The sequence below is a fragment of the Polyodon spathula genome, chromosome 16 (genome assembly GCF_017654505.1).
Source record: "Polyodon spathula isolate WHYD16114869_AA chromosome 16, ASM1765450v1, whole genome shotgun sequence".
In the NCBI taxonomy this organism is placed as follows: Eukaryota; Metazoa; Chordata; class Actinopteri; order Acipenseriformes; family Polyodontidae; genus Polyodon; species Polyodon spathula.
In genome coordinates this window covers 20,579,787-20,601,599 of record NC_054549.1, presented here as the reverse complement: position 1 = coordinate 20,601,599, position 21,813 = coordinate 20,579,787, and the positions used below count along the sequence as shown (strand labels likewise).

General features: G+C 45.4%; 1 pseudogene; it reads right to left on the bottom strand.

Annotated features, from left to right (window-relative positions):
- Positions 1-591: 591 nt before the first annotated feature.
- On the bottom strand, positions 592-8,549 carry LOC121328453 (annotated as a pseudogene).
- Positions 8,550-21,813: the final 13,264 nt, after the last annotated feature.

The window sequence follows — 21,813 nt, the reverse complement described above, 5'->3', positions numbered from 1 at the left end:
TTGAAATCATCGTTATTAATATCATTGTAATTGAAATCATCGTTATTAATATCACAGTATTTTGTTTGAATTTAAAATTGAAATATATATTAGCTCAAAGAGCCAGCTCCCCAACGTTTCGATATGTTGTACATGTCTTTCTCAAGGGAGCCTGTGTTTGAATCAAAACATTGGCGGTATTTATAGATGTTTGACGGCATGGCAACTACTTGTTACTGTTTATATTCAAATCCATGATTTATTCCTACATGATGTAATGGTGTTCACACATACATATGAGGTTTTAATCTTTTTAACTTTGTGTATAGTTTTTAAAACCTTTTTCTTTCATATGCCTTCAATTTTGCACACTGCAGTATATATATATATATATATATATATATATATATATATATATATATATATATATATATATATATATATATATATATATATATATATACACACATAATCTACATCTCACACATTGATTATTATGAATGACGTATTTTTAATTTTGGTTTGTTGTCGTGTTTTTACCCCCCCCACCTCACTGTGTCGATATGTAAACATCAAATTGTACAACACAGAGATTCTGGGCGACCCCCCCCCCCCCCCCCCCCCCCCCCAACCCACGAATATAACACTCCCACAATTCACTGAGCGCTGCTTACCTGTGAGAGAGAAGAGAGAAAAAGAGAGAGGGGGGAAAGGAGACGGGAGGGGATGGGGTGTAGAGAGAGAGGAGGTTAGACACACTGTAAAGCACAGAGAAATCAGACACAGTAAAGCAGTCAGCCTGTATTCTGCCCGATCGCTGCTGTTACTCTACAGTACTTCAGTATACTCACCTGCGCTGTACTGTGATCTCCACTGCAATATGACTGCTGTGCCCTCCCCACACTGAACCTCCTCTATCCACTATCCTCTCATCACCCCCCGTCACTCACCAGCCTCTCCCCTCTCCGTCACTCACCAGCCTCTCCCCTCCCCCTGTCTCTCACCAGCCTCTCCTCCTCTCGCACTCCCTGTCACTCACCAACCTCTCCCCTCCTCTCCCTGTCACTCACCAGCCTCTCCCCTCCTTTCCTCTTCTCTCTCTGCTCACATCTGGTTGGCGAATGAGGTGGGCGCCCCCTGCTGGTTGTACTCCCCTGCTTGGTTATAAGCGCCCTGCTGGCCGTACCCCTCCTGCTGCCCGTACCCCTCCTGCTGCCCGTAGTCTGGCTGATAGCCCCCCTGGGTGTAGGGGTCTGGCTGGCTGTACCCCTGGGGTTCCTGCACGTAGCCCGGGGCCCCAAAGCTCTCGGGGGCCGGCTGCTTCTCCTGGGAGGGAGGAGGGCAGCGCATGAAGGGGGCGATCCAGCCTGTCTCCTTGAACACAAACCACAGGTTACCAACCCAGAGGACAAGGTTCAGGAACCCGAAAACCTGAGAGAGAGAGAGAGAGAGAGAGAGAGAGAGAGAGAGAGAGAGAGAGAGAGAGAGGAGATGGGAGAGGGGAGAAGGGAGAGAGAGGGAGAAAATATTAGTGGGTGTCTCTGTGTCTCTCAGTGTGTCTCTAAGTGTATCTCAGTGCGTGTCTCAGTATATCTTAGTGTGTCTCAGTGTCTCTCAGTGTGTCTCTCACTTTGTGACTCTCAGTATATCTGTGTGTCCCCGTGTGTCTCAGTATATCTCAGTGTGTGTCTCTCAGTGTGTGTCTCTCAGTGTGTGTGTGTCTCTGTGTGTCTCAGTATGTGTCTCAGTGTCTCTCTGTTTACCACGGAGGTGTTGAGTCCTGACATGACGGGACCATGTTTCTCGCTGCACTTGTTGCCCTCGATCTGGCACGCTTTGATCAGGGTCATCACGCGCTCGGGGTCCGTGGCATCCTTCACGTCAGACAGACCCTTCGCCCAGGCGTACAAGCTGACCAGCCACAGGAACGCAAACATCGCGGTCACCACAAAGTCCGTACACCTGATGCAGCCTGGAGAGGAAAATAGACAAGGGTTCAAATCAGTGTTTCTGTTGAAGACGCTGAGAAAGACTTCTAGGGGAAACGCTTGCCACTGAATTTATAAAGTCTATTTTAGTGTTTCTGTTGAAGACACTGAGAAAGACTGCTAGCTGGCTCTCATTGAGTTAGCACTGCAGTCTCTGACTAAGACCCCCAGCCTGGCCGTGTCTCCCACCTGAACGGATACTCGAACTCCACCTTGATGTTCAGGTCGCTCTCAGTCTTGTTCATGCAGTCGACGCTCAGCCGGAACTCTCCCGAGTAGCTGCCACAAGTAGCGAACGCAAAGATGGAAAAGACCTGGAAGAGAGGGAGAGAGAAAATAAAAACTGATTCTGCAACCCTGTCAATGTTATACCACAGCGCCACCTTGTGGCTGTACGGTACTATTACATCACTTGGTTTACCTAAAGAATCCTATTCATTTTATCTACTGTAAATTTGCAATGTAATTGTAATAATGATCATACTCTGCATTTATCGTAATTTACACTGACTTTACCAGACCTCGCTGTGCTTTACAATGCTTCCCTATGCTTTACCAGACCTCTCTGTGCTTTACAATGCTTCCCTATGCTTTATCAGACCTCTCTGTGCTTTACAATGCTTCCCTATGCTTTACCAGACCTCTCTGTGCTTTACAATGCTTCCCTATGCTTTACCAGACCTATCTGTGCTTTACAATGCTTCCCTATGCTTTACCAGACCTCTCTGTGCTTTACAATGCTTCCCTATGCTTTACCAGACCTCTCTGTGCTTTACAATGCTTCCCTATGCTTTACCAGACCTCTCTGTGCTTTACAATGCTTCCCTATGCTTTACCAGACCTCTCTGTGCTTTACAATGCTTCCCTATGCTTTACCAGACCTATCTGTGCTTTACAATGTTTCCCTATGCTTTACCACACCTCTCTGTGCTTTACAATGCTTCCCTATGCTTTACCAGACCTCTGTGCTTTACAATGCTTCCCTATGCTGTACCAGACCTCGCTGTGCTTTACAATGCTTCCCTATGCTTTACCAGACCTCTCTGTGCTTTACAATGCTTCCCTATGCTTTACCAGACCTCTCTGTGCTTTACAATGCTTCCCTATGCTTTACCAGACCTCGCTGTGCTTTACAATGCTTCCCTATGCTTTACCAGTCCTCTGTGCTTTACAATGCTTCCCTATGCTTTACCAGACCTCTCTGTGCTTTACAATGCTTTGCTATGCTTTACCAGACCTCACTGTGCTTTACAATGCTTCCCTATGCTTTACCAGACCTCTTTGTGCTTTACAATGCTTTGCTATGCTTTACAATGCTTCCCTATGCTATACCAGACCTCTCTGTGCTCTATTACACTTTGCTGTACTTTCACTGTGCGAAGCTTTTGAGAGTCAGTGTCACACACACACACACACACAGAGACACACACACAGAGACACACACACAGGCGCTCCCTGTAATAAATGTCAGTGGATTCTGTTTTTAGCAGAGCGCTCTCTCAGAGAGGATTGCAGTGAGGATTCTGATAATAATCCATTAGTCTGGGCAGCTCCAGCTGTCACAAACACAGTGTTTAGCCCTCCCAGAAGCAGCTCCCCCACAATGCACTGCAAGCAGGGGGGGGCAAGGGGGCTGCTTCCCCGCCTTTGGAACCCCGTCCCCAATCCCGGGTCACATCAGGAATGCTGCCGCAGGAGAACCTTTCAGGAATGCTGGCAGAGGAGAATCTTTCAAATCAGCTTTTCTTTGTTTTGTTTTTATTGTAGAGCGTCCTGCGATACTCTGCATGAACTGCGCTATATAAAAGCAAACTGTCTTGCACTGCACTGTACTCTATAGTATTGCACTGCACTGTACTGTACTGCATTAGTGTATAGTATTGTACTTCATTGTATTGCACTGTACTGTACTGTATTCAATTACACTACTGCACTGTATTGTATAGTATTGCACTGCACTGTATTGTATTCAATTACACTGTACTGCACTGTATTGTATAGTATTGCACTGTACTGCACTGTATTGTATAGTATTCACTGTATTCTACACTGCACAGTGTGAAGCCTGCATTTCAGTTCCCTTAATGGACAGACAAACAGGAAATTAATACGCTTGCCTCTCATTCTTGGCTTTCAATTGGTTTTAAATTCTCTCACACGCACAAGCACGCACACACATGCACACACACACACCCACGCACACACACACACACACACACACACACGCACACACACACAAACTGACACACTCCCTCAGTGGGAAAAGGGATGCGTTTAATTAGCACCTTTACATGCTATTTTTACAAAGTGAAAACTGCAGCTGCTTTTAGCTTCCTGTGCAGAACTATATTATACTTCAGTACCAGCAACGTCTCGTGCTTAGAGAGGGAGGCAGCGTGGCTCTAGTGGTTAGAGAGGGAGGCAGCGTGGCTCTAGTGGTTAGAGAGGGAGGCAGCGTGGCTCGAGCGGTTAGAGCTGAGAAACTGGGAGGGAGGCAGTGTGGTACCACTGTAGAGAGAGCTGCAGGAGTCGAGTCGAGAGGAATGCATGACAGGGTATCTCTGCTTCCCGGAGGGAAAGGTAGGGATGGAGCTTGAGATGTTTCGGAGGTGGTAGAAGGCAGATTTGACTACAGACGAGATGTGGGCATCAAAAGAGAGGTTAATACCCAGAAGTACACCGAGGATTCTTACAGTAACGATAATCGTATTAATAAGAAAGTCTGGTTCACACTGGGAATACGACTGGGACGCACAGACCACTGGAGGTTCGGGGGAGTAGCGCACAGCCGCGTTTAACTGACAGAACCACAGCGCCTCTTTTTATAAACAGCTGATCCAAAAAAAATTAAAAACAACAATTATTGTGTGATTGACAGCAAATGCCACTGTAAACATGGGTTTACGAGTTGTTTGGTTTTCATTTTGATTATGTATCTGTTTATTTATGGTACGGTACATGCTTGATGATTAGTTCTTTAGACATATTCCGCTACATCTATAACATAATTTATTAATAATACAGTATTAGTGTGTTTTACTTGTAAAATTCTGAAGAGTAAGGCGTGCGATTGGTTAAACGCGAGCGACGTCAACAAACAGCCTCTGCGGTGGCGCGTTTGCAGCGCCCGTCTGAACCGCACGCCCGGCATGAACCAGACTTTAAACTATTAATAAACCCGGTTAATTCATTTGAACCCGTATGAAAATATAAAAAGTGTTTTTTGTTTTTTGTTTTTTTTGGCAAAAAAATAATTTATTTCAGGATGTTACGGACCAGAAGGAAGGTGTATAAATCGTAATACTGCAATGACATTTTAAACTCACACAGACACCGTTCGCTCTCCGTTTAATTTTCATCACGTTGATTGAAATGCTGGATGCGTGCAGCCGGATGACATTGCAGTACTCTGATCTGATTGATATTACACGTCAGCCCCCCAATCAATCTCCTGGATTACTCTGCAGTAATCTCAGCTGAAGACGTGCCCGCAGCCTGAAGCGAGGACTGGTTGCAGTCGGGCGATGACGGAGGAGCGCATGCGATCAGCCGGCACTTCAGAATTATTTATCTGAGCGACAAAATCCAGACCTGTCAACTCGCCCGTATTCACCGGGAGTCTCCCGTATTTTGGACTCTTCTCCCGGGACAAATTTTCTCCCCTATTCTGCTGTTAAACCCCCTCATGTCAGCAAAGCTGTAATGTCTGCATTACTGCAACCCCCGTGTGTACGAGCAGGGTTTAGGACCCAGGGGAGCCCTGTGGCAGGCAGGCAGGCAGGCAGGCATTCAGTGCGCGAAGCAACTTCACTCACTTAGCCACGCACCTGCAACCCCCCGTCCATCCGTCTATCGGGTAAACAGCTGCAGTCCGTCCGTCTGTCCGTCCACAGGGGAAACAGCTGCACCCTCCTCTACCCCCCCCCCAACCCCTTTAGAAAAGCTCCCGTATTTTGAAAACTCGATCCTGGCAGGTATGTAAATCGACATATTAAGCAAAGATCTCGCTTTACACGGTATGCAGACAACAGAAAATATACAAACACAGTGAGATCAGGAGTTTTTTTTTTTTTTTTTTTTTTTTTTTTTTTTTTTGCTGAATACAGACTAAAACACGTCTAATATGTTCACTTTAGAAGATTTCTGTACAGGTCAAATCTGTACAGCAGATTATTGCACTCAATTTAGTTTTGTTTAAATCCTAAATAATCTGAATTATAATGATCATTTATTACAATGTGTGTATGTCCCTCCCTCCCTTCTCTCCCTCCCTCCCTCTGTCCCTCCTCTCCCTCCATCCATCCCTCCCTCCCTCCCTGACGTGTAATATCAATCAGATCAGAGTACTGCAATGTCATCCCTCCGTCCCTCCCTCCCTCTCTCCTCTCTCCACTCTCCATCCCCCCCTGGAGAGAGAAGAGAGGGAGAAGGGGTGTCTGTCCCTCCCCTCCCTTCCCTCCTCCTCTCATCTCTCTCCCTCCTTCCCTCCCTCTCTCTCTCTCTCCTCTCCCTCCCAGTCTTCTCTCCCTCCTCTCTCCATCCCTCCTCACTCTCCCCCTCCTCTCTCCTAGTCCGTCCCTCCGTCCTTCTCTCCTTCATCTCTCCGTTCCTCCCTCCCTACCTCCTCTCTCTCTGTCCCTCCCTCCTCTCTTTCCCTACCTCCTCTCAGGAGGGAGGAGAGACCTCCTGGAGGACCCCAGATGGGTCTAGACAGCAACACCTGTCGTCATCTCATCATCTAATAATAATAATAATAATAATAATAATAATAATAATAATAATAATAATAATATCAGAGACTGCCACTCTCAGATACCTTGTTACTTCATCACGATACAGGTGCATTTATAATTCAGAGATGAACTTACCCATTGTAAAACCTTGATGAAGCCGAGGGGCACTTTGAGTATTCTCAAATCCTCATTGGTCACAAGCTGATCAAAACAGAAATGCAGGAGGGGGAAAAAAACAAACATATATTAGAGAGAGAGGACAGAGAGAGAGAGATACAGAGAGAGGACAGAGAATGAGACAGACAGAGATAGCGGGAGAGACAGAGAGATAGAGGGGAGAGAGATGTAAATACATCAATGAAAAACAATAACACAAACCCATATCCCGTGCGATCATTGTCATATTAACAGGGGGGTGCGTGTGTATATTTCTATAGACAGTTACATTATTGCAACCTAAATGCTGTGTACAATTCACAACGCACACTCACCGCTTCAAACCACGAACGACATCAAATGCGCTTTCTTTAAATGTATTTATTATTATTATTATTATTATTATTATTATTATTATTATTATGCATAATTCAGACTGACACGGGCAGTACTGATTTCTGGACACGGTAACCTGAGCGACGAGCAATACAGATATTAGATATTAATACATTGGATCGGGATTAGCATATTTTCTTGGCGTGATACCACGAGACACACATACAATCAAAACAAACAAAAAAACACAAAAAAACAAAAACGCACAAACACGTCTGGCTGTTTGCATTGAGTTCAGATGCGTGGTTTTGTGATCGTATTGCTGCGAAGTTCGGTAGCTTTCGTCAATCCTCGGAGCTTGAGGCAAAAACATATTTCAGTAACAAAAAGGCGTCAGATAGTTTTTTTTATTTTTCATTGGGGGGGGGGGGGTTTAGGGTGAAAAAAACTGCATTTATTTCTGTTTATACCCGCAATCATGCATCCACACTGCCTTTAATAGCTGCAACGCAGATTGTAAAACACTATATTGATAGAGGCGCCTGTCGCTGTGTCTTGCTGCTGTAAAACGAATAATTAAATACATTGCAATATGATGATGATAATATAATATTAAAAAAATTAATAATATAATAATCTATAATATAATAACAATTGGGTTAATATATAATTTAAATTTTACTATCTAGATCGACTGATGCCATAAGGGAACATTATTATTATATTATATATAATTATATTATTATTATAAATTATTACTGATACACATCCCTGTACTGTGCTGCGGATTTCTCTACCTTGTAAAACAAACACATCACCTGTCTACGTTTGTATTATTTAATTCCACATTGCACAGTGTATCTGTTTTTCCTTCGTTTGTTTTATATATGGTTTATTTTTATTTTATCCAGATGTATTTATCTTACCTGATTTGCAACATCCATCTTACACGCTTCTCAAAGCTAGGGAGACCAGCAGAGCCGAGGGAGGAAGGCTACTTATGTGGAATAGCCCGGGGGGTGGGGGTGGTGATTGCGTCACGGGGCTGGCAGCAACCTTTTGGCGTCTAAACGCCAAAGTTACGCACCGTGTCCCGCGACGCCATCTTAGGTGCTGGTAAATGGAAATTAGAAAATAAAACGTGCATGATGTTCTCAGCCGTGCTGAATGGGAAATCTGAATGCAATTAAAATCATATTGTGGATTTTTTTTTAGATCTGCTATTTAGTATCAGTTGCCCGATATACATAACACAAGGTTAGGATTGCACCTGTCCCTGTTTTTTTATTTTTATTTTTTCCCGGATCGTCCCGGTTTGGAGGAAGAGGTCCTGGGATTTCAATATCCTTTCCCGGGACGCTAAAATATCCAATCTGATCCCATTTTGTTTTTAAATGTTATTATTCCTCATCCGCGTAGACTGCACAGCAACAGAGCAAACCTGTGCACTGCAGCACGTCGTGGGTTAAATAGCTTGATATATCTCTGCAAGGGGCGCTGCACGGCGGGGTTTTCAATGCTGCTCCAGTTGTCTGACTGCAGGATTTCAATACAGAGGGTTTAAGCGCCTCCGCGTTGAGGCGGTTCTTTGCACTGTGCCCCAGACAGCACACAAAGCCAGGCGCGGTGTCTGAAACGTGGGATTGCAAATGCAGTAAAAACGGGGAGCTGGAACAACGGCAATATTAAAAGCTTCTTTTTTTTAAATACGGATTTTAAAACATTGGTTGGCAGCTGTTGTGGGCGCTCTTGGGTTGCAATCTAACATCGTTCTTGTTTAGAAGCGATGGGTATTATAATCGTGTTCTGCTTTCTACAGTCGTCGCATCCTGGGCAGTGGTGCGTTCCTACAACCAAAACTACCGGAACGCCAACAAAATATAAATTCTTAAAACAAAAATGGAACAAATTGCCGTTTGATGTGTTAATTAGCTTGAGGGAAGCGTTAACCGGTAATGCGTGCCCCTCGCAATATGCGACTTAGAATGTACATAAGAACATTGAACATAAGAACATAAGAAAGGTTACAGACTAGAGGAGGCCATTTGGCCCATTTTGCTCGTTTTGGTTGTTAGTAGCTTGTTGATCCCAGATTCTCATCAAGCAGCTTCTTGTGAATTAGGTCGCCATGTAGTCTTCTTTGTTCAAGACTGAACAGATTCAACTATTTTAGCCTGTCTGCATATGACATGCCTTTTAAGCCCGGAATATTTCTGGTCGCTCTTCTTTGCACTCTTTCCAGAGCAGCAATATCTTTTTTATAGCGAGGTGACCAGAACTGCACACAATATTCAAGATGAGGTCTTACTAGTGCATTGTACAGTTTTAACATTACTTCCCTTGACTTAAATTCAACACTTTTCACAATGTATCCGAGTATCTTGTTAGCCTTTTTTATAGCTTCCCCACATTGACCTAGATGAAGACATTTCTTAGTCAACATAAACTCCTAGTTCTTTTTCATAGATTCCTTCTTCAATTTCAATATCTCCCATATGATATTTATAATGCACATTTTTATTCCCTGCGTGCAGTACCTTACACTTTTCTCTATTAAATGTCATTTGCCATGTGTCTGCCCAGTTCTGAATTTTGTCTAGATCATTTTGAAGGACCTTTGCTGCTGCAACAGTGTTTTGCCACTCCTCCTACTTTTGTGTCATCTGCAAATTTAACCAGTTTGCTTACTATACCAGAATCTAAATCATTAATGTAGATTAGGAATAGCAGAGGACCTAATACTGATCCCTGTGGTACACCACTGGTTACCTCAATCCATTCTGAGGTTTCTCCTCTAAATCAGTTCAGGTTTCTGTTTTTCTACATGTTAACCACTCCCTAATCCATGTACATGTGTTTCCTTGAATCCCAACTGCGTTCAGTTTGAGAATTAATCTTTTGTGCGGGACTTTGTCAAAAGCTTTCTGGAAATCTAAATAAACCATGTCATATGCTTTGCAATTATCCATTATTGATGTTGCATCCTCAAAAAAATCAAGCAAGTTAGTTAGGCACGATCTCCCTTTCCTAAAAAACCATGTTGACTGTCTCCCAGTACCCTGTTACCATATAGGTAATTTTCCATTTTGGATCTTATTAATAGTTTCCATAAGTTTGCATATAATAGAAGTCAGGCTTACTGGTCTGTAGTTACCTGGTTCAGTTTTGTTTCTCTTTTTGTGGATCGGTATTACTTTTGCAATTTTCCAGTCTGTCGGTACCACCCCTGTTTCAAGAGACTGCTTGCATGATCTTGGTTAGCGGTTTGTAAATTACTTCTTTCATTTCTTTGAGTACTACTGGGAGGATCTCATCCGGCCCAGGGGATTTGTTTATTTTAAGAGCTCCTAGTCCCTTTAACACTTCTGCCTCCGTTATGCTAAAATTATTTAAAACTGGATAGGAACAGGATGACATGTGGGAAATGTTGTCAGTATCTTACTTTGTAAAAACTTGTGAAAAGTAATCATTTAACATATTTGCTATTTTTTTTTCTTCCTCTATGATTTTGCCATTTGTATCTCTTAAACATTTAATCTCCTCTTTGAATGTTCTCTTGCTGTTTTAATATTGGAAAAACATTTTGGAATTGGTTTTAGCCTCCTTAGCAATGTTTATTTCTATCGCTCTCTTTGCCTTTCTAACTTCCTTTTCGACTTGCATTTGCAGTTCCGTGTACTCTTTCTGTGTACTTTCTTTTTGGTCCTTTTTTAATCCTCTGTAAAGTGCCTTTTTTCGCTGAATATATTTTTTTTACACTACATAACACACACAGTTTTAGATCTTATTAAACCATTTTGGCAATTTAGTTTTTACATTTCGATTTGTCTACTTTAAGGATATAATTGTTTTGCACCTCTAGTGCTACATTTTAGAAGAACAGCCATTTTTTTTCTGTGGGTGTTTTCTCTTTTTTACTTCAGTCTACTTCTGTTAGTCGTTGTTTTCATGCCTTCCTATTTTGCTTTTCTAAAATTGTAAACCGTAGCTTGTAGGTCTTTACTTTTGAGGATTTAAAAAACACTTCAAATGAGACCATGTTGTGGTCTGAGTTTGCCAGTGGTTCTCTGACCTCTGTTTTAGTTATTCTATCTTCGTTATTTGAAAAGACTAAATCAAGGCATGCCTCCCCTCTAGTCGGTGCCTTGACAAATTGTATTAGGAAGCAGTCATTTGTCATTTCCACCATTTCAATTTCATCCTTCGCGCTAAAAGCCCACTGGGTTTTCCCATTTTATTTGGGGTAAGTTGAAATCCCCCATTAGTATGGCTTCTCCTTTGCTACACACATTTCTAATGTCATTGTGCTGACAGATAATTTTGCTCACTGTCTGAAGCTGGCGGTTTATAGCATGCTCCTATTTATTATGTGATTTGGCCTTTTGAATTTTTGTCCATTACTCTGACCCATATTGATTCGGCTTTATATTCTTTGTCCAGGTTTAAACACCTGGGGATCTCCAGGATTGTTTCTTATGTATAGCGTTACCCCCTCCACCTCGTCTGTCCTGCCTTTTTTTCTTATACAGTGTATACCCACTAATATTATATTTGTCCCCGTCACTCTCAGACAACCAAGTTTCTGTAACACCTATCACATCATAGTTACCTGTTAGTGCAGTAGCTTCAAGTTCTAGAATTTTGTTTCTGATACTTCTAGCTTTTAGATAAATACATTTAATGGTTGTCTTACCTGAGTTGTTGTCCTTGTTTTGATGCGGTCTCCCTTCTGTTTTTTTTTTGTTCATTTCTCCCCCCTTCCTTTCTAGTTTAAATGCTTCTGAACCTGCTCGAGGATCTTTTCTCCAGGTAGACTGGTTCCCTTGTTATTTAAGTGCAGTCCATCCCGTCTATACAGATAGTCCTCGTTGTAGAAAGTGGTCCAATGATCACGATAGTTGAAGCCTTCCTGTGTGCACCATGTTTTCAGCCATTCGTTTTGATTAATTATTTTCAGCTGTCTATATGGTCCTTTGCAAGGTGCGGGTATTATACCAGAAAATACCACAGTTTTGGTTTTCTCTTTTAATTTCCTTCCTAGTTCTCTGAATTTGTTTTGCAGGGATTTTTGGTCTGTCTCTTCCAATGTTGTTTGTACCGATGTGGACGACTACTACCGGGTCGTCTCCTGTTCGTTCTAGGAGCCTGTCCACGTTCTCAGTGATGTGCGTGACTGAGGCTCCCGGAAGGCAGCACAGTGTTGTAGTAAGGGGGTCCAAACTGCAAATTGAACTTGCCGTGTTTCTCACTATGGAGTTCCCAACAATCATGACCTCCCTTCTTTTTTGCTTTTTGGTCACCACTGTCAATGGGGTCCCGGATGTTGTTCCTTTCATTCTCTTGTTGTTGTTTCTGCTCATCAAAATTCTGAAGTGACTCATATTTGTTGGTTGTTTTGATTTCTGGTGGTTGTGTTTGACGAAGTTTCTTTTTTTCCCTGCTTCTGCCTACCTGAACCCAGCTGTTTCTGACCTTCTATCTCCCTGGTGGCTTTCAGTCTGTTAGGGGTGATGCAGACTTCCATGAATTGTGGGTGTGCCAGTTCCTCAAGATCCTGTTGCTGTCTCACTTCTTCCAGCTCCATTTCTAGCATGCTTACTAGTTTATGCAAATCCTGGATCGCGCGGCACTTTACGCACACTTGGTTTAGCTCCGTTGGGTTTTCTCGGATTTCCCACATCAAACAGGTGTCACAGATTACTGGCTTGAAGACCATGTTGAGGGTTTTTTTTTTTTTGAAGTTTAGTTTCTTCTGCAGCCGTCAACCTGCTTTCAAACAGCTTCGAAACTGCTCTGTACTTTTCCACGCCTGTACTTCTCCCACTCGCTGTCGCTTCCACTCGCTGTCGCTGGGAAGACCTGTGCCTTTTTAAACTGCTTTGTTCTGATGTGTTGTTGTCTCCTCCCCTCGCCCGTGTCTTAGAACGGCGCTGAATTTGAATCAGCTGTTTTCAGCTTGTTTTCAGCTTGTTTGTTATCTGAATAAACACACGCGGCTGTGTTTCCCCAATTTCCCTTGTTTTCTGATTAAAGCTATTCAAGATGCAATTTCAAGATGCAATTTCTCCTTTCTGCTTTCTGCTTCGACACTGCTCTGTACGTTTCCACGCCTGTACTTCTCTCACACACTGTCGCTTCCACTCGCAGTTGCTGGGAAGACTGAAAGAGAACCATGCAACGCATGAAAAAAAAAACGGGCGGGGTGCTCCCGACAGCGAAGGTGTGCTGCCGGAGGGCAGTTGTCCAGACCAATTTGTCCTTGTCTTTGAAGCATCTTGGCGGTATAAAAATACTGTCCGGAGCGTCGGTTATGTTTATTTTATTTTTTTTTAATCCGTGCCTGTTCCAGACAAATTTCTTTTGATTATGAGGTCATCTTGCGGGTAAATACTCCACTTTGGTGGTTCTGTTATTTTATTAAAAATAGCAATTACTTTTGAAAGCGTTGAGAAAACTCATAACCCCAGTGGCCCCCCTGCCCAGGGGGCACTTGAGGATTCCAAGCGTGCGGGGGGGCCCACACTCCAGGTGAGCTCCAATGGGGGGTAACACGGGTTAGCCCTTGGGGGAACTCCAAATCACCCAACGTGTCCCCCTGTCACCCCCGGTTAGTGTCCGGGGGCCCAACGCCAGTGCCTCGTAGGGGAGGGGCCCTGAACTCCCAATCGACCCAACCCCCCTGAACTCCCAATCACCATGCCCCCCCTCCGGAACTCCAAGTACCACGTTTCACCCCTCCACCCTACGGGCTCAAGCGGTCACGCCCACCCCTGAACGCCAATCACCAACCCCGACCCCGCCCGTTGGGGAACTCGCCAATTAGTGGTACGCCCCCCTCCCCCAAACCCCAGCACCACCCGAACCCCCTAGACTCCAAGCACCAACCCCCCCGGAACTCCAATTCACCACGCCCCCCGAACTCCAAGCACACACCCTGTCATCCCCCCCGCACCACCAACCCCCCCTGAACTCCATTCCCCCCCCGCCCCCCAACTCCATTTCTACCACCCGGGGGACTTGAAGCACCAAACCCCTGAAGTCCAAGCGTCCACGCCCACCCGAACCGCCAATCGCCACGCTCCTCCCTCCACCCTGAAACCGCAATCCCAAACGGCCCCCCTCCCCTGGAACTCACCAATAATTGCCACGCCCCCCCCCTCCCCTGAGGAACTCCAATTGCCCCCCCCCTCCCCAAGTACCCGGAACTCCCCAATCCCGCCGCCGAACCCCCGCCCCCCCCGCCCCCGAACTCCATCAACCACCCCCCCTTGAACTACAATCACCAAACCCCTCCTGACTCCAATCCCCCCCCTCCCCCCAAGACTCCAATCACCACACCCCCCTGAACTCCCAATCACCATGCCCCCCTGAAAGCCAATCTTTACCACGCGCCCCCCCTGAACTCCACATCACCACCCCACGCCCACGCCCTCCCCCGACTCCAATCACCACGCTCCCCCCTCCCCCTGAACTCCAATCACCACACTCACCCCCTAAACTCCAAATCGCCAGGGGGCCCACCCTCCCCCTGAACTCTCCATCAACCAACCCCCTCTGATACTCCAATCCTCCCCGCCCGGGGGAACTCAAATCACCACGCCCCCCCCTCCCCCTGAACTCCAATCACCACGCCCCCTCCCCCTGAACTCCAATCACCACGCCCCCTCCACCCCCTCCAAGTTAGCCTCCCTCGGAACCCGACCCCTGAACTTGACTCCCACCCCCCCCCTCCCCCCCCTGAACTCCAGTCAGCACGCCCCCTCTGAACTCCAATCAACCACACACCCCCCCTCCCCCTGAACTCCAATTACGCCCCCCCCTGAACTCCAATCACCACACACCCCCTCCCCTTGAACTCCAATCACCACACACACCCCCCTCCCCCTGAGGTTAGTGGTGCGGGGGGGAGGTCCCCCTGAGGTTAGTGGTGTCACCACACACCTCCCTCCCCCTTAGTGGTTGCAATCCAATCACCACGCCCCCCCTATGGATTTCCCCCCCCCCATGGATTTTCTTGTATTTACTGCATCTTGTAAAGCGCTTTGTGATGGTGCTCCTCTATAAAAGGAGCTGTGTAAAATAAAGATTGATTGATTGATCGATTGATTGATTGTAGTAGATATTGCATCTTAAATGTAAGTGTGTTTTTTGGCTGCTTTAAAAAACACGATTTGGCTTCTTCTTTATCAGCAATTTTACTATAGACTTTAGTCCTCTAAATTGCATCACAAGGACGGCTGACTGAATCGTACAGTTGTGCAGGAATCAGGAAATGTGTGTCACTTGACTCTGCGAACATTTAAAACACGTGCCTGTTATCTAAGACTCTGACTCGTGTACTGTCAGCAGTGGCACGTAGGGAATCTGGTTCCTAACGCCTCTTCAATGGCTTGGTACAGAAAGACTATTTTGCTTTCCACACAGAAAAGAGATCTCATTGGAACGCATGCACCAAAACTATTTTTAAGTTGATTCTTAAAGGGCACATAAGGACCGTTGTATTTGATTGTGTTACAGGTTCCCATGTGTTGCTACAACTGTTTCAGTAAGCTGTGTGTATTACTGTGGCAAAGCGTAAGCCTTGCACAATGGAATATGTAGTTTATTGTATGTCTTTTTGTTAATTGTTAATATTGATTTAATTGTTTAGCTGCTGTGGCGCTCCGCTGGGGACGATTACCCGTCTGCGTGGAGCAGCAGCTGAAAGCAATCAGCTGTTCCAGCAGGCAGGTGGGCGTGTCTCAGCGGAGCGTCAGTATAAAAGCATGTTGATCGCTGTGATCGGGGCTGCTGCAAGGCCTGCCGTTTTCACGGCACCTTTTGAGTTATAGTTTGGGGTATTGTGTTTTATTTTGCACTTTTTGTACGGTTTTCTGTATTTGTCCTCTGTGCGTTACCATCGCTGGTAACGTCACATGACCGCCTTTATTTTACTTTCACTTTCTGTTTGTTGTTAATAAATCCTGCGCGCCTGTGCCGGCGTTTCAACACCAACCTCAGTCTCTCTGTATACTTGAACAGCGGCTACCCACGCGTGTGACCCGAGGAAGACCCTGTCACATATGGTGTCGGAAGTGGATTCCGCTGCATCCTGCCGAAGCAAGGCTAGATGGCTACAGAGAGACAGGAGGAGCAAACCCCTGAAATTTTTTGGGGGGGACAAGGGCAGACCGCAGGTAACCCTGAGGGGCTGCTGAAGGAGAGGGATGGAGCCGCTGTCCTTAAAGGCACTGGGAAGGAGCCGAGACATCCTGCCCGAACGCCAGAGAGGCCGAGGAGGGTCCGTTCCCGAGAGCTGCAGAAGGAGGAGTTCCGGTCCTGGAAGCTGGCGAGGGAGGAGGAGAGACTGCCTGCCCGGACGCCAGCGGGAGGAACTGCCTGCCGAGCGTCAGCGAAGGAGGACCTGTCGTTTGTGGGGGATCGTCTCAGAAGGAGGCGGGTCAATCCTCTGGAGAGGAGCCCCGTGAAGGGACACTGGGTTTAGGGGGTAATAATTGTGGGTGTATTGTTGTTAATTATTGGTATGTGGATAGTGGTTGTATGTGTGTGCATGTTTGTTTATAGCAATGCTGACGTTGGAGTCTGGTATGATGGTATGGAGGTTGCACCTGGCTCTAATGTTCCCTCCCTCCCACCCACACTTGTGTTTTTTTTGTTTTGTCGAATGGACCCCTATGGGTTCCATTCTGAGCGGGAGGATATGTGGCAAAGCGTAAGCCTTGCACAATGGAATATGTAGTTTATTGTATGTCTTTTTGTTAATTGTTAATATTGATTTAATTGTTTAGCTGCTGTGGCGCTCCGCTGGGGACGATTACCCGTCTGCGTGGAGCAGCAGCTGAAAGCAATCAGCTGTTCCAGCAGGCAGGTGGGCGTGTCTCAGCGGAGCGTCAGTATAAAAGCATGTTGATCGCTGTGATCGGGGCTGCTGCAAGACCTTTTGAGTTATAGTTTGGGGTATTGTGTTTTATTTTGCACTTTTTGTACGGTTTTCTGTATTTGTCCTCTGTGCGTTACCATCGCTGGTAACGTCACATGACCGCCTTTATTTTACTTTCACTTTCTGTTTGTTGTTAATAAATCCTGCGCGCCTGTGCCGGCGTTTCAACACCAACCTCAGTCTCTCTGTATACTTGAACAGCGGCTACCCACGCGTGTGACCCGAGGAAGACCCTGTCACAATTACTTATTTACTTATTTATTTATTTTTATTTTTACGTTTTGACCACTGTTTTAACTTTTAAATTGCATTCCCTGCCTCAAGATGGCTTCCCACGTACCCGCAAGGACGTCTCAGAACTACATTTCCCATCATCCTTCTGCTCACATATGTAACCGAGATGTATTTACCCGTGAGCTGGAGGATGATGGGAAATGTAGTTCTGCACTTCTGTTCTGACTTCTCATTGTGTGGTGTGTGGTGTTTTTTCTACGATTCTCAACAAGATTTTAGAGGTCTGGTTTAATCTCCTGTCTAAAAAAAGAAATGTACTAATAAACCCAGAACCTAAACCTTTTTTTATTTATTTATTGTATAAACTGGACATGTAGTGTTTAGGGTTCACTGGCTGTTGTGTTTAGGGGTCACTGTAGTGTTTAGAGTTCACTGGCTGTAGTGTTTAGGGGTCACTGTAGTGTTTAGGGGTCACTAGTGTTCGATCCCAGGGTGTCAGTCAATTCCAGACCTTTTAGGATTTTGAATGGTTAATAAGGCTGTAGCTTCGCCAGGCTCTGGGAGATTGCACCTCTGCATAGAGAATAGTATTATTACACAAACAGTGCAGTCACGCCACTAGCAACAACATGTGAAATTGATTTTACATGAGAACAGATTCAGCAGAACCCGGCTACAGACGCGTCTCATTGGGAATCAATTAAAAAATTAAAAAAGAACGAAAACCAGAAGACACTGGGACCCTCCAGGAACCGAGTTTGACATCCCACTCTGAGAGAGTCCAACTCCCCAAAACAAGCCTAGGACAAAACAAAAAACAAAAAACCCCACGTTCTCGATTACTTAACTGTTTTCATTATTTTAATAAAGATCAGTATTATTGCTCGTATTACAGATTCACAGGTCACGCGGACAGTCTTCAAATTCAAACCTCCTGGGAACCGTCGAGGGGAGAGAGAGAGAGAGAGAGAGAGAGAGAGAGAGACTGTGACTTTTAAAAGTCTTTTATTCTATGTAATAATTACAATATTACACATAATTAAACCTTAAAAAAACAAAAGTAAATTTATATATTTATATCTGTGCTGAGTGTGGGTTCGATAAAAACCAACTCATCACCTAAAAATAAATAAATAAATAAAATAAAAACATAATACACTGTACTCTTGTTAAAACAGTTAAAAGTTTTTTAGTTAAAAAAATTATTTTACAGCAGCACAGTGAGCTGTCCCTCCTCATCTACAGAGCACAGTATGTCTCCCAAACACCAGCTCCTCTGAAAGCCCCAGAGATCATTAACCAGGCTAAAATAGGTGAAATCCACCTTTAATCTGCTGACCACCAGCACCCTGAACAGCCTGACTACATCAGCTATCCCTGCTCCAGACAACCTACTGTTCCTGCTTTTTAAAATGGCCAGTTTAGCCTGGCCTGTAATAAAATTAATTAAAACACACTTTTCCTTTTCTTTAAAACTATAAGGGGTTCCAAAAATAAAAAGCTGTTTGCTAAAAGCGACTCCCAGCTCCTGCAGCAGCTCCGTGAGGAGTTGAAACAGCGGCCGCAGTGTCTCACACTCACTGTATGTGAGAACCACTGTCTCCTCCTGCCCACAGAAATTGCACACAGAGCTGATATTCGGGTCTACTCTGTGCAGGAATCTCCCTGTTGCTAAAATGCAGTGGAGAAGCCTCCACTGCAAGTCCCCAGTTCTCTTGTCAAGTGGCGGCTTATACAGAACTCTCCACATCGGGGCTGTTTCCTCTTTCACAGAGAGACTGTCCCTCCACTTGGAGTCCACCATTCCTTTTAGTTCCTTATAAAAAATATTTTTAACACTAAAAAAATAAAGCTCTTTGCTTTCTAGGCAGTGGAAGGCTCTGTTAATAACTTTGTCAGTTTTTAACAGCTTGCCATACTCCTGCTGTTCTTGCTCTTCCTCCTCACCTACTTGGGAAGACACAAGCAGCACTGGGAAGTCAGATCCTCCTCTTGTCCTGATCCTCCTCTTGTCCTTTTGCCATCTCCTCCATCAGGACCTCTCTGAGCCCTGGAGAGAGACAGCCCCTAACACTATCCAATAGCTTTTCAACCTGCCTCTCACTTCACCATCCCAGCCTGCCACCCAGTTCAGCAGCACTGAGCCAGCGAGAATTCCCAGGTAACATTAAATGGGCCAGTCTGGTCAACCCTTCCCTTGCAAACCTGGCACACAATGCCTCTGACCTGAGACACGGTGCTGGGAACAGAGAGTTGAAGAAAAGAGGTTCCTGCATCAGTTTCTGCCCTGTCAAATCCTCCTCTTCTCTTTTCATTTTAAGAGTCTTCCACATTTTAAAAATATTAAGATAAAAAACAGGCAGACCAGAACTGTTCAGGATGTCATGGTCAGTTAAAAACAGATGTTTTCCTAACCCTAGGCCCCCCACTTTTTTGATGAAAAAAATGGCCACTTTCCTCCAGTGAGCCTCCTCCCCAGCGTACAGGAGCCTCTGAACTGTCATCAGCCTGAAAGCCGCTACCCTGCTGGCAATGCTGACCAGCCCTTGCCCCCCCTCATCTCGAGGGAGGTACAACACGGCTGGTTTCAGCCAGTGCCTTCCACCCCAGAAGAACTCGACAAACATCTTTTGAATTTCATCAATCAGGCCTTGGGGAGGGTCCAGGCACATAAGCCTATGCCAAAGCATAGAGGCAGCCAGGTTATTAATTACAATAACCCTCCCCCTAAAGGACAACCGAGCGAGCAGCCCCCGCCAACACTGAAGCCACCCTCTCACTTGTCCACAAGACTTTCCCAGTTCATATCCATGTATGTTTTAGTTCCCAGAAAGACACCTAATATTTTTAGTCCTGTTCTCTCCCACCTCAATGTCTGTGGCGGAACAGGAGGGCCCACTTCCTTCCAGCTACCTGACAAGAATGTGCCACACTTTGCCCAGTTTATTTTTGCTGATGAAGCCCCTTGGAATGTCTCTAGGCTCTGCTGTAATAGCTGGACATCTTGGTTGCTGCAAATAAACACACTAATGTCATCAGCATAAGCTGACACCTTTACTGCCACAGCCGGGGCAGAACAAGGCACCGCCCATCCTGATAGCCTGCTCCTCAGCAGAGCCAGCAGGGGCTCAATGGAGAGGGAGTACAGCATGCCAGGAGCAGCCCTGTCTAATGCCCCTGCACACCGGGAAAGGCCGACTCAGACCCCCATTAATTTTTAAAATACTAAAAACATTACTGTACAAAATTTTAACATAGTTAATGAACCTGGGGCCAAACCCAAAGGCCTCCAAGTGTAAACAGGTAGTGGTGGTCAACCCGATCAAAAGCTTTCTCCTGGTCTAAGGAGACCAGTCTCACATTAAAATCACCCATCTGAGTACAAGTAAAAAAATCTCTAATTAAAAATATATTATCAAATATTGACCGTCCTGGCACACAGTAAGTCTGGTCCGGGTGTATTAAACTGTTCAATACTTCTCTCAGTCTTATCGCCAGACATTTTGAAAATATTTTTAAATCGGCACATATAATTGAGACTGGTCTCCAGTTTTTTAGTTGGCACAGGTCTCCTTTCTTAGGCAGCATAGTCAGTACAGCTCTGCTGCAGCTAAGCATCAGCTCTCCATGTCTCAAACTCTCCCGCAGCACCATCAGCAGATCTGGTCCCAGTTCCTTCCAAAAGTATTGGAAAAATTCTACTTGTAGACCATCAATCCCTGGGGCCTTCCTGCTGGCCATGTGCTTAACTGCCATGATCAGTTCCTGGAGAGTGATGTTCCTTCTCCTCCTCGCTCAGGGTGGGCAAGCCCTGCAGCATTGAGTCCCTGTCATTTTGACTGCATGGCTCCCTGGAAAACAGTCCAGTATAAAACTGCACCACCGCCTCTTTGATTTGCTCCTGCTCCAGCAGCTCTCTCCCACAGGGCAGCCGGACACAGTGCATCTGCTTGCTGCTTGCTTTCTTCTTCTCCAGGCTGAAGAAGAAGCTGGTGGGGGCATTCATGTCTCTTAGCTCGATAAATCTTGATCGCACCTGTGCCCCCCTGCACCTTCTCCTCCAGCAGGCTGCCCAAGGCTTGTCTCTGCTCCCGCAAGGTCTCCTGTGCCCTGGGAATGAGAGCTCATCGCTGGGGCTCAGCTGACTAGCTGTCAGCACAAACCCCAGCACACAAAAACACACACACGCACACGCACTCACTCTCACACAACAAATTAATTTAAAGAACCAAACGTTATAGTTTAAACTAAAGTAAAACAAAAAGCAAAAACGAAAAACCGAACGACACTCCTACCCTACGCTTCTTCAAACTCCTCACAGGCTCCAGCGATCCCACAATCCTCAGAGAGAGAGAGAGAGAGAGAGAGAGAGAGAGAGAGAGAGAGAGAGAGAGAGAGAGAGAGAGAGAGAGAGAGAGAGAGAGAGAGAGAGAGAGAGAGAGAGAGA